The sequence below is a fragment of the Cyprinodon variegatus genome, unplaced genomic scaffold, assembly GCF_000732505.1.
Source record: "Cyprinodon variegatus isolate N-32 unplaced genomic scaffold, C_variegatus-1.0 Scaffold557, whole genome shotgun sequence".
NCBI classification, from domain to species: domain Eukaryota; kingdom Metazoa; phylum Chordata; class Actinopteri; order Cyprinodontiformes; family Cyprinodontidae; genus Cyprinodon; species Cyprinodon variegatus.
In genome coordinates this window covers 420,801-430,272 of record NW_015151010.1, presented here as the reverse complement: position 1 = coordinate 430,272, position 9,472 = coordinate 420,801, and positions in this window count along the sequence as shown.

Genomic DNA, 9,472 nt, shown 5'->3' with positions numbered 1-9,472 from the left:
TATACCATATATATATATGGTATATATCCTAACTGCCATTTACCATGACAATAAAGTTGAACTCTATTCTATTCTAAAAATTTACCAACAGGTTTTCAAGTTTTTTTTGCTAGCTGAAGCGCAAAAAGTTTTCAAGTAAATTGATTATTTTCCTAGCAAGTGAAGCAGAGCTTTCTCACGCTAAACAAAATATTCCTCTCCTAAAGCTGGTATTTGGGAGGATGCAAACACAGTGATACTTAGAATAATTCTCACATAGGTTCTTGTCACTTTTAGAAAAGCTCTTCTGTAGTGCTCTGTGATGTTCAACACAGACTAAGTCTGGAAGATGGCATTATATTATTTGATGTTTTGACTTCCAGACACTTTAAAAAGAGCTGACACTTTAAAAAGAGTGAACAGTGGCACGTCTTGTGCAAAACTAAATATCATTCAATTTAAGGTTGTCCATCGCTTGCACTGGAGTAGAGCAAGGATCTCTTCAATATTCCCAAATTTTGACAGCAATTGTATTAGATTTCATATTATTGTTGCAGATTTGACTCATATGTTTGGGTCTTGCCATTTTTGGGGTACCAAACAAGGAATACAGCAAATTTAGCTAAGAACCAAGAGAACATTATAGCATTTGTTTCTCTGTTTGCACAAAGGCGAATTCTACTTCACTGGATGTCAAGTGCGCCACATACTGTCGCTCAGTGGTTGAAAGATGTACAGTAATGCTATTTTTGCACTTGGAAAAAATAAAATTTGCTATAAGGCGCTCAGACCACTTTCAATCTGTTTAGGGACCCTTTTTTTTATCATACTTTAGTGGCCTCCAAGAACTCCAATCAACACTGCATTAAATTGAGAGATTCTATGGTTTTAATTAAAAAAGTTGAGCATACACAAAGGCATACTTTGTTGGCCACGATGACCTTGGAATGCAGATTGAGCTATTCACTTACTGTTTTAATTTGTTTATTCTGATGCCTACCTACATTTAACAAACAAAAACTGAAGTTTACTGTTGGTGCAGTTTTTTTTTTTTTTTTTGATTCATTACAATCACAGTTAATGTAATTTTTTCTGGGTCCAGTCGGGGTGGGGGAGGTATGGTTTTGAGTTTGTATAAAGTTTCTAAATCGAAAAGTCTTGTAACCACAATGACAATTTATTGTTTCTACCTCTGACTTTTCAATAAAAAGATTTGGGAGACAAAAAGATGTTTTGACTTCCGTCCTCCTTTCTAAGCCTTTTTGTTTAATTTTTACTATACCGCTCTGATGGCCAAGGTGTGGTGTTGTTGAGTCCTACATGCCCTTGTTAAAAATAGCCAAATGTTATGGTTCAATATTTTTCTGAAACAAGTGAACAAATCAAAATGAATCTTTTTGCTAAGTTATTGTAGCTCTCATTGCAGGGTGTCAGCAACATGTTTTGTTCCATCAAGAAAAGCTTCATAAGGAGCAGATTTCTTTATGCAGGTGCCATTTTGTTTTAGTCTATAAGTGGTAATCAGGGCTTCTACTTCTCAGCTGGGAAATCAATTTCCTGGTTTGTGGTTTGTTTCAGGATTCCAGACCTCTGCCTTCTTACTCTCAGTTTGTCAAATAATCCAAATTAATCCTGTCTCAATGAATGTTCTCTAGCTGCTCCTCCTGCTGTTAGGACTCTTTCTATAATTTACTTATTCATCGTTACTCACCTGGCTGTCCAACCTTCAATGCTCTTCTCCATTATATCCACTCCTGGCAACAAGAGCACAAAGAAGCCATTACCAACAACAAGCACCAACAGCATCAGCCAATGTCAGCTATCCCAACATCTCTTCTTGAATTTCCACCTACTTTGTATAATAAAATGTAATAATAAAAACTTACCCCAATATCCCTAATGCCATCCTAGACCTTTCATGTAGACCTGGAAGAATCATGTTTGTATAAAACATATGCAACTCCTCTTTGGTGTCTGTAATTCTTACCTGCATGTCTCAAACCTTACCAATATGACACTAACATGATGAGTTAAAACTTCTGTTAGATTTTGGGACAGATTCATTTTCAGATTATTGTTCTGATTGGGATGCACTGTTGTGCAGTAGGTAGCAGTGTTGCCTTGCAGAAAAAGGTTTGCTATTTAAATTCACACCAATTGGTTTTTCTACCTGAGAATTGGATTGTTTGGTCAGCACTGCATAATAGGGACGCCACCAAGGATTTTTGACCAAATGAGAGACATTGGGCTGGCAGAAAAAAAAAAAGGGCAGTTACTTGGTAGGCGAAGCCCTGAGGGCACAAAGAAATTCATTTGGGTTCATTTATTTGCTGCAAAACTCATACTCTCTTATCCCAAACCCATCTATTTCTTTAACAGGCTACTTGAACATAAAATCCTCCAAAGATTATCTGAAAATAGAAAACTTTAACAAACTTCAAGTAAGTATAGTAGGGCTGCCACTAGCCATTATTTTGCATATCGATTAATCTGTTGATTATTTTTTTGCTCATCGATTAATAAACAGATAGCCAAAGGTTCCTTTAAGATTTTTTTTATTAAAAATATAACCAAGTGAAACTAAAACGTTTCCACTTGTGGAGTTCTGGGTTGAGCATATTGATGGATGAAAAAGTTAGTTATTTTTTATCTTAAATGCAAAAGATTTATATATTCTTTTTACAATTTTGATATAATTACTGCTTTAAGTGGGTCACTCTCTGTCAGCTAAAGGCATATTTTACAATGCCATACACTCCAATGATTAATCGATCATTAAATTAGTTGCTGATTATTTCAATAAGTGGTTAATTCCCGATTAATCCGATTTATTGTTTCAGCCCTAAAGTAAACACATTTTAAAGGTAAAACTTGTGTAACAATATATTAAGCAATGGCAACAATACAACACACTTCCTCTTGCAAGCAAATATGCTGTAGAATCATGTTGGAGTAAATTTGAGATAAAAATGAAGAAGAAAAACACATATAATAGTCACTGTGGCTTTTGAGATATAATCTTCTGATTTTCCAGAAAATATTAACATTTATCTGATTGGCTAAGAGTGGTCATTGTGTCCGCACATACTAAGATGTTCTCTGTTCCTATGTATTACAAAGCAGACAGAAGGGAGTCCCAAACAACTGACTAAAGGTTATATTTAAGTAAAAGCTGATTTTTTTTTTTTTTTTTTTTTGGCTTTTCCTTTTTTTTTTTTTTTTTTTGGCAATTAAAGTGATTCCGAAACAAAGACTATATGGCTTATTTTTCGGAGTTTTTATTTTTCCAATGCTTTTTTTTTTTTTGTCCACTGTAATCAATTCATTCAACACACACCTGCTCACCTCCCCGATCCCTGTCCATGTGTGTGTGTGGGTGGGGGGTTGCTGCTGCTGCTCTTGATGTTTTTATAAGCAGCACAGCTTGTTAAATGTTTGCCTGCATTTAGTCATAAACTAAAACAACAATGAAATGTATGAATCCATAGTTTCCTGTAAAAACATGAGCTAATGTGAGGAGAAAAGTGCCTCTAATAATTCTGACTGAGGCGGAGTAGGTGAACTGAATCATTTTATATAAATAGGGAGGGGGGTGGACATTAAGAAATATTTCCAAAACAAACAAACTTAGTGTTACTAATTCATTGTACATAAAATGATTGTACGATTGTATTACAATATAAAATTGATGTAATTAATGTGTATCTGTTCAGCATGCCTGATTCAAATTGTTGCAAATGGTCTTTATTACATTTAATGCCACCTGGCAATCAGCTCTATGGGTGCATTATTGCCACCTTCTGAATTGGAATATGAACCAGAATGAAAACGCTTTGTAAGATTGAATAGTTCTGTTAAAAAAGTAACAGACTAAAAAAACAACAACCTACATAAAATTAGTTTAAGTGATAAACTGCACATAAACCTTTGTACCATTTTGGGCGAAACTCAAAATGGATGACCTTTTACGTTGCTACCTGTTTCCTTCTGAAGTGAAGAGGCTTTTTTCCCACGTTAACTCGTATCGCACCCTCTGGTGTGTGAATCTGCTGCTGATTGATATTCTAGACATCTATAATCCTTAAGTGATCTAATTAAAGCTATATATGGCTTCATGGCATGCCTATCTGCATCCTACTATATACCTCTAAGACATTTAATGATATAGTTATTCTTTATTTGTTAATAGATTTTTCTAATATGCATTTTGCATGCTAATTTTCTATCAAACCAAATTCCCAAATATCTAAAGGACTCCATACCTTCCAGCTGCTCTCCATACATGTTAAGATGCATTTCAATGGCTTTCTATATGTGCTTTCTTTTTTTTTTAACCACTGGGGACCTGAACCCTTCTACTTTCAGAATAGCCTCTTGCGTTATATTAACCATAAATTCATCTTTTATTCCCCTTCTTTATATAACTCCACCATCTGCAAACAATGAAACTACAGAGTTATGATCAATGATATCAAAAGCATAATTTGTCATGATCACAAAGAGAACTGGGCTAATGATGCGTCCTTGAGGAGTGCCATTTTAAACTGTATAATCTGAACTAAACTCAGTACCGACCCTAACACAAATAGTTTTTTCTGTTAAAGAAATTGAATCCAGTTGCTGATGTTTCCCCGTATTTCAAGATAAAATAATTTACCCAGAAATCCCTGCTTCCACAATATGTCTTTTGCTTTCTCTACATCAAAAAATATAGTAGAGGCTTTCTTAGTTAACAAATGATTTATTTTTCTTATATTCCAACTGTATAGCAGGATTAAGAGTATTTCTTCTTTCCCTACAACCACTTTGGTTGTATTTAAGCACCCCTTTTGAGTCTATGTGATAAACTAAGCTTTTATTAGGAATTTTCCACATAATTTTCCCAACATAAGAGATCAATGCTGTTGTCTGGTGCTGTTGGTTTGACAAGGATCCTTCCCTGGCTTACAAACTCGAACAATATCTGCTTATATCACAAGGGTGGATTAAGTTCCTCATTCCATATTCTTTTCTAAAGTTTTTTTAAGGATTATTTTTTTCATTTCTTTGTGAGATTTTTTAACAAGCTTTATGTAATATCCTTTTGTGGTAGAAAAACATTTGTTAAGAGCATTATTCAGCCCATAAGTAGAGAACCTCATATGTTAAGTGCTTCTCTATTATTCTGCACTGTCAAATCCCTTTTTCATTTTTCCTGATTAGTAAGATTGTCTGTGCAATACTCCTGCCTGTTCACACTCTTGCCATTTCCTTATTTTTATTACAAGACTTTTTCAATCTTTCATGATTCCAAACTCATTCCTGTTCAAGCTCATCTTTTAATAATTTGTTATACCTTCTGTAAAGGCATAGCTTAACCAATAGGATTACAAACATTTCCTCCAGTACTCCTTTTTTGCACATTACACGTCAGGCCTCACTATTACCTTTCTCCCTTTTTATTGATTTAAATGCAGAAAATGATGTGTCATTTAAGTAACTCTGCTTTGTTTCGACATTTACAGTAACAGCTCTTCTGCACTCATCTGTCTACCAAGATAGAAACCCTTTCTTCCAAATGCTCTTACATTAAGGAATTGGCTAATTCTTTGCTGCTTCAATAGCATTACTTAAATATGAATGAACTCTTCAGCAGTCGCTAGGTGCTGCAGATCACCTTTTTAAGATTTGTAAGAATACAAACAATTTTTGACTTGACCACACAGTTTAAAAAAAAAATTATACCAATAAAGTATTTGTAAACATCTGAATCTTCCTCTTATTATTCCAGAATTTAGACATTTAGAAGTGCAGATCTTTCTTACCCAGATATATATAAAACAATGAGTATTGATTTTACTATGTTTTCTACTAATGTACATTAAACATAAAAAAAACAGAGAAGATTTCACCGCAAGTTATTCATTTATTCATGCAAAAGGCAGTTCAGGATGTTCTGGGAGTTTGCAAGAACTGATTTTTGATTTTGTTATAGAATCAGTCTGGGTTAGTGTGAGGGGCAAATAACTTTTTTCTAAACTTATATTTGTTTTATCATAGATTTACTGGAATGTAATTAACAGTGGGGGGTGGGGGTGGGGCTGGAGGCTCTGGTTGGGTTGCCTGTGCGGGACATGTTGGCCTTGGGTTCGTCTGTTCCGGGTGCGGGGTGGGGGGCCAGGCCCAAAGCAGGAACTAGATGGGTTAGTGTGGCGGTGACACCGCTCCCCTCCCCCCCATCCGGATTTCAGGTTCGCCTATTGGTTCATCCGGTAATCCCGGGACTGGCCACCGGCGCTGCCGGGTCCTCAGTCCTGGGATTATGGGATGTGAGTGTTATGTGTGAATGTGCGTCCGGGTTTTTTTTTTTCTTTACAGAGACTGTGGCCCCTGGGGCCTCGGGGCCATCTCTCTCTCCTCAGGTGTTTCCTCGTTATGCTAAGGATCCTCCTTGTGAAGACCTCATTCTGGATCATCTCACCTCGTGACACCGTGGATCAATACCCTCTGGTTGCCCGAGTTTCACCCTCAACTCCTCAGTTTAACCTCCAGCAGTCGGATTGCATCTCTCTCCTCCTCCAATCCTGAGCATACCTGTCCGCCCTCCACCGCAGCCTCCACAAAATAATCCAGTGCTCACTCAGTGAAAAAAATCCTCTCTGGAACCTGGACACCCACAAAGGAACCAAACCATAACCCATATCCTCCTCTGTTCTGGATGAAGGAATACCTCAAGCCAAGTAAGATCTGTTTGTTTAACTCCTCTTTAAGATCCAGCTGCCGACAACCTCAAACTTATCCTCTCTCTGCTCCACAGTGTGCCAACTTCTCCATGAAAGCCCTTGGGCCACGAACCAATTCTGATCTCTGAATGTTTGTTCAGCTGTTTAAATAAACCTTATTTCTATCTGTTTGTCCTGTTGTTCTGCATGTGGGTTAGGAAACTGGAAACCATCATGACAGAACACAGCACCACAGAAGCTCTCAGGAGAACATTAGCTGAACAACATATCCTCATCCAAAACCATGACTCTGCTTTACAGGAACTTAGCAACCGTCAAGCAGAGACTAACTTGGAAGAACTAACTAACTGTGCACAAAATTCTTTTCAACAGACCTGAGCTTCAGTTCCTGCTCTGGGTTTTCTGAACTTCGGCCACCTAATCCTGGGAAATTTTCAGGAGAAATCAGCAAGTGTAGACATTTTCTTCTACAAGGCTCCCTAATATCTAATTATTACCCCCAGAGCTTTTCCCATGATGGTGCTAAGATTTCAGTTATTTTTATGTTGACCAGTCGAGCCTTGAACTGGGCAGAAACCATGTTTCCCATTCCTTATGATTTCGGTTGCTCTTTTGATGATTTTCTGAGAGAATTTAAGCAAGTCTTTAACCAAGATTCACATCAAACTTCCACCTCTCGTGAACTATGGACCATTAGACAAGGGCAAAGAACTGTTCTGAACTTGCAATCTATTTCAGAATAAAAGCAGCCGCCTCATGCTGGAACGCAGCTGCACTCAAGAGCATCTTCTTCCACGACCTAAATGAGCAGATAACCACTTTCAAGAAAAGAAATCTCATTGCCTCTTGCTACCTGCTATTCTGCTCGACAACAATCAATCCATCACTCTTTCAGCCATGATTGACTCTGGATGTGAAAAAAATCTAATCGACTATTCTTTAGTCCAGCAGATGTCTATAGAAGTGGTTCCCCTGTCATCGCTTCTCTGTGTTTTAGCTCTAAGTGGAAATGCTCTTCCCCAGATAAAGCAGAGAGCCAGGCCCATACAGCTAACTATTTCTGGAAACCATAGTGAAAGCATATCGTGTTTGTTTTTTCCACTGCTGATTCTCCCATGTTCTGGGATTTGAATGGTTACGACAGCACAACCCTCATCAACTGGACTGAAATGCATATTGAATCTTAGTTGTCATATTGTCATACCTCTTGTCTCCGTTGCGCTGTTCCTCCAGGTCCTTCACTGGCAGACATAAAAGAGGCAGACCTTCCGGATCTGTAACCATCCCTGTTGAATATCATGATTTAGCAGCCATTTTCAGTATGACTAAAGCTCTCTCACTCCCACTTCATTGTCCCTATGATTGTGCTATAGATCTATCCCTGGAGCTCCACTACCTAACAGCAGACTGTATAATATTTCTCGTCAGGAATGAAAGACTATGGAAAAATAAATTAAGGATTCTCTGGCTGCTGGCATCATCCTTCATCCTCTCCCCTTGGTGCTGGATTTTTCTTTGTTGGGAAGAAAGATGGATCCCTGAGGCCGTGAATACAGAGGTTTTAACCAAATAACTATATCATAAATAACAAATATCATTTGCCTCTTCTCTCCACAGCCTTTGAACCCGTTCATGAACCCACAATTTTCACCAAACTCGATCTAAGAAATGCTTACCATATTCTCCGCATCCGCCAAGGGGAGGTTGAAAACCACATTCAGGGCACACATTGGACATTTTGAGTACCTGATCATGCCTTTTGCTTTGTCTACTGCACCTGCATTTTTTTAAGCTGTCTTTCAAGTGTCTTTGTGTCTACCTAGATGACATTTTGATATATTCCAAGTCCCTGTCCAAACATAGACAACATGTCCGCCTAGTCCTGCAGAGCCTCCTGGAGAACAAACTCTATGTCAAAGCTGAAAAATGTGAGTTCCTTAGGCCAGAAGTCTTTCCTTGGTGTCATCCTTGAGGGCAGACAGGTAAGACTGACAGAGGACAAAAATCACTTCTGTTCTGAACTAGCCCACCCTGGAGACACGGGAGCAACTCCAAAGGTTCCTTGGCTTCGCCAATTTCTACCGCCGGTTCATACGCAACTATAGCCAAACAGTATTGCCTCAAACCTATCTAACCTCTACCAAGACAGCATTTGTTTGGACTCCAGAAGACGATCAAGCTTTCAAACAGCTTAAGCAGCTTTTTGCTATTGTCCCTGTTCTCATCCAACCTGATCCCAAGAAACAATTCATTGTGGAGTTAGACGCTTGTGACTCTGGTGTCGGGGCCAGCCTATCTCAAATTTCTGACCTGGATAATAAGATTGCTGCTAGCCCCCTGATGGAGGAGTGGCTGCATTGCCTTCTGCTTTCACCTTCATCCACTAGATGGCCACCTGAGGCTTCACCTGGAGGGGCACAACCATGGGTTCTCTCTGCACTCCTGTTCTTCATCGCCTAATCATCCTGGAGCTTAAGAGAAGGCAAACTGCCAGTACCTCATTGCCAATGAAGGGGATAAGGCGTTTGAACCCTGCCATAAACCCATCCAAGCACTCAAGAACACCACTACTCACGCACATAGAACTTTAGAACTCATCTGCTCGCACGTGTAGAACTTCTCTTCTCACTTGAGCAGGATTCACCTTCTTGCACTGTTGCACTCACTTGCGGGAATACTTTTGGGCAAGTCTGGTGTCTGGATCTTTGTGGCACCATGAAAGAGGTTTTTGTGTTTGTCTTGTCTCCTGATCGTCCACTGTTCCTTCCCTG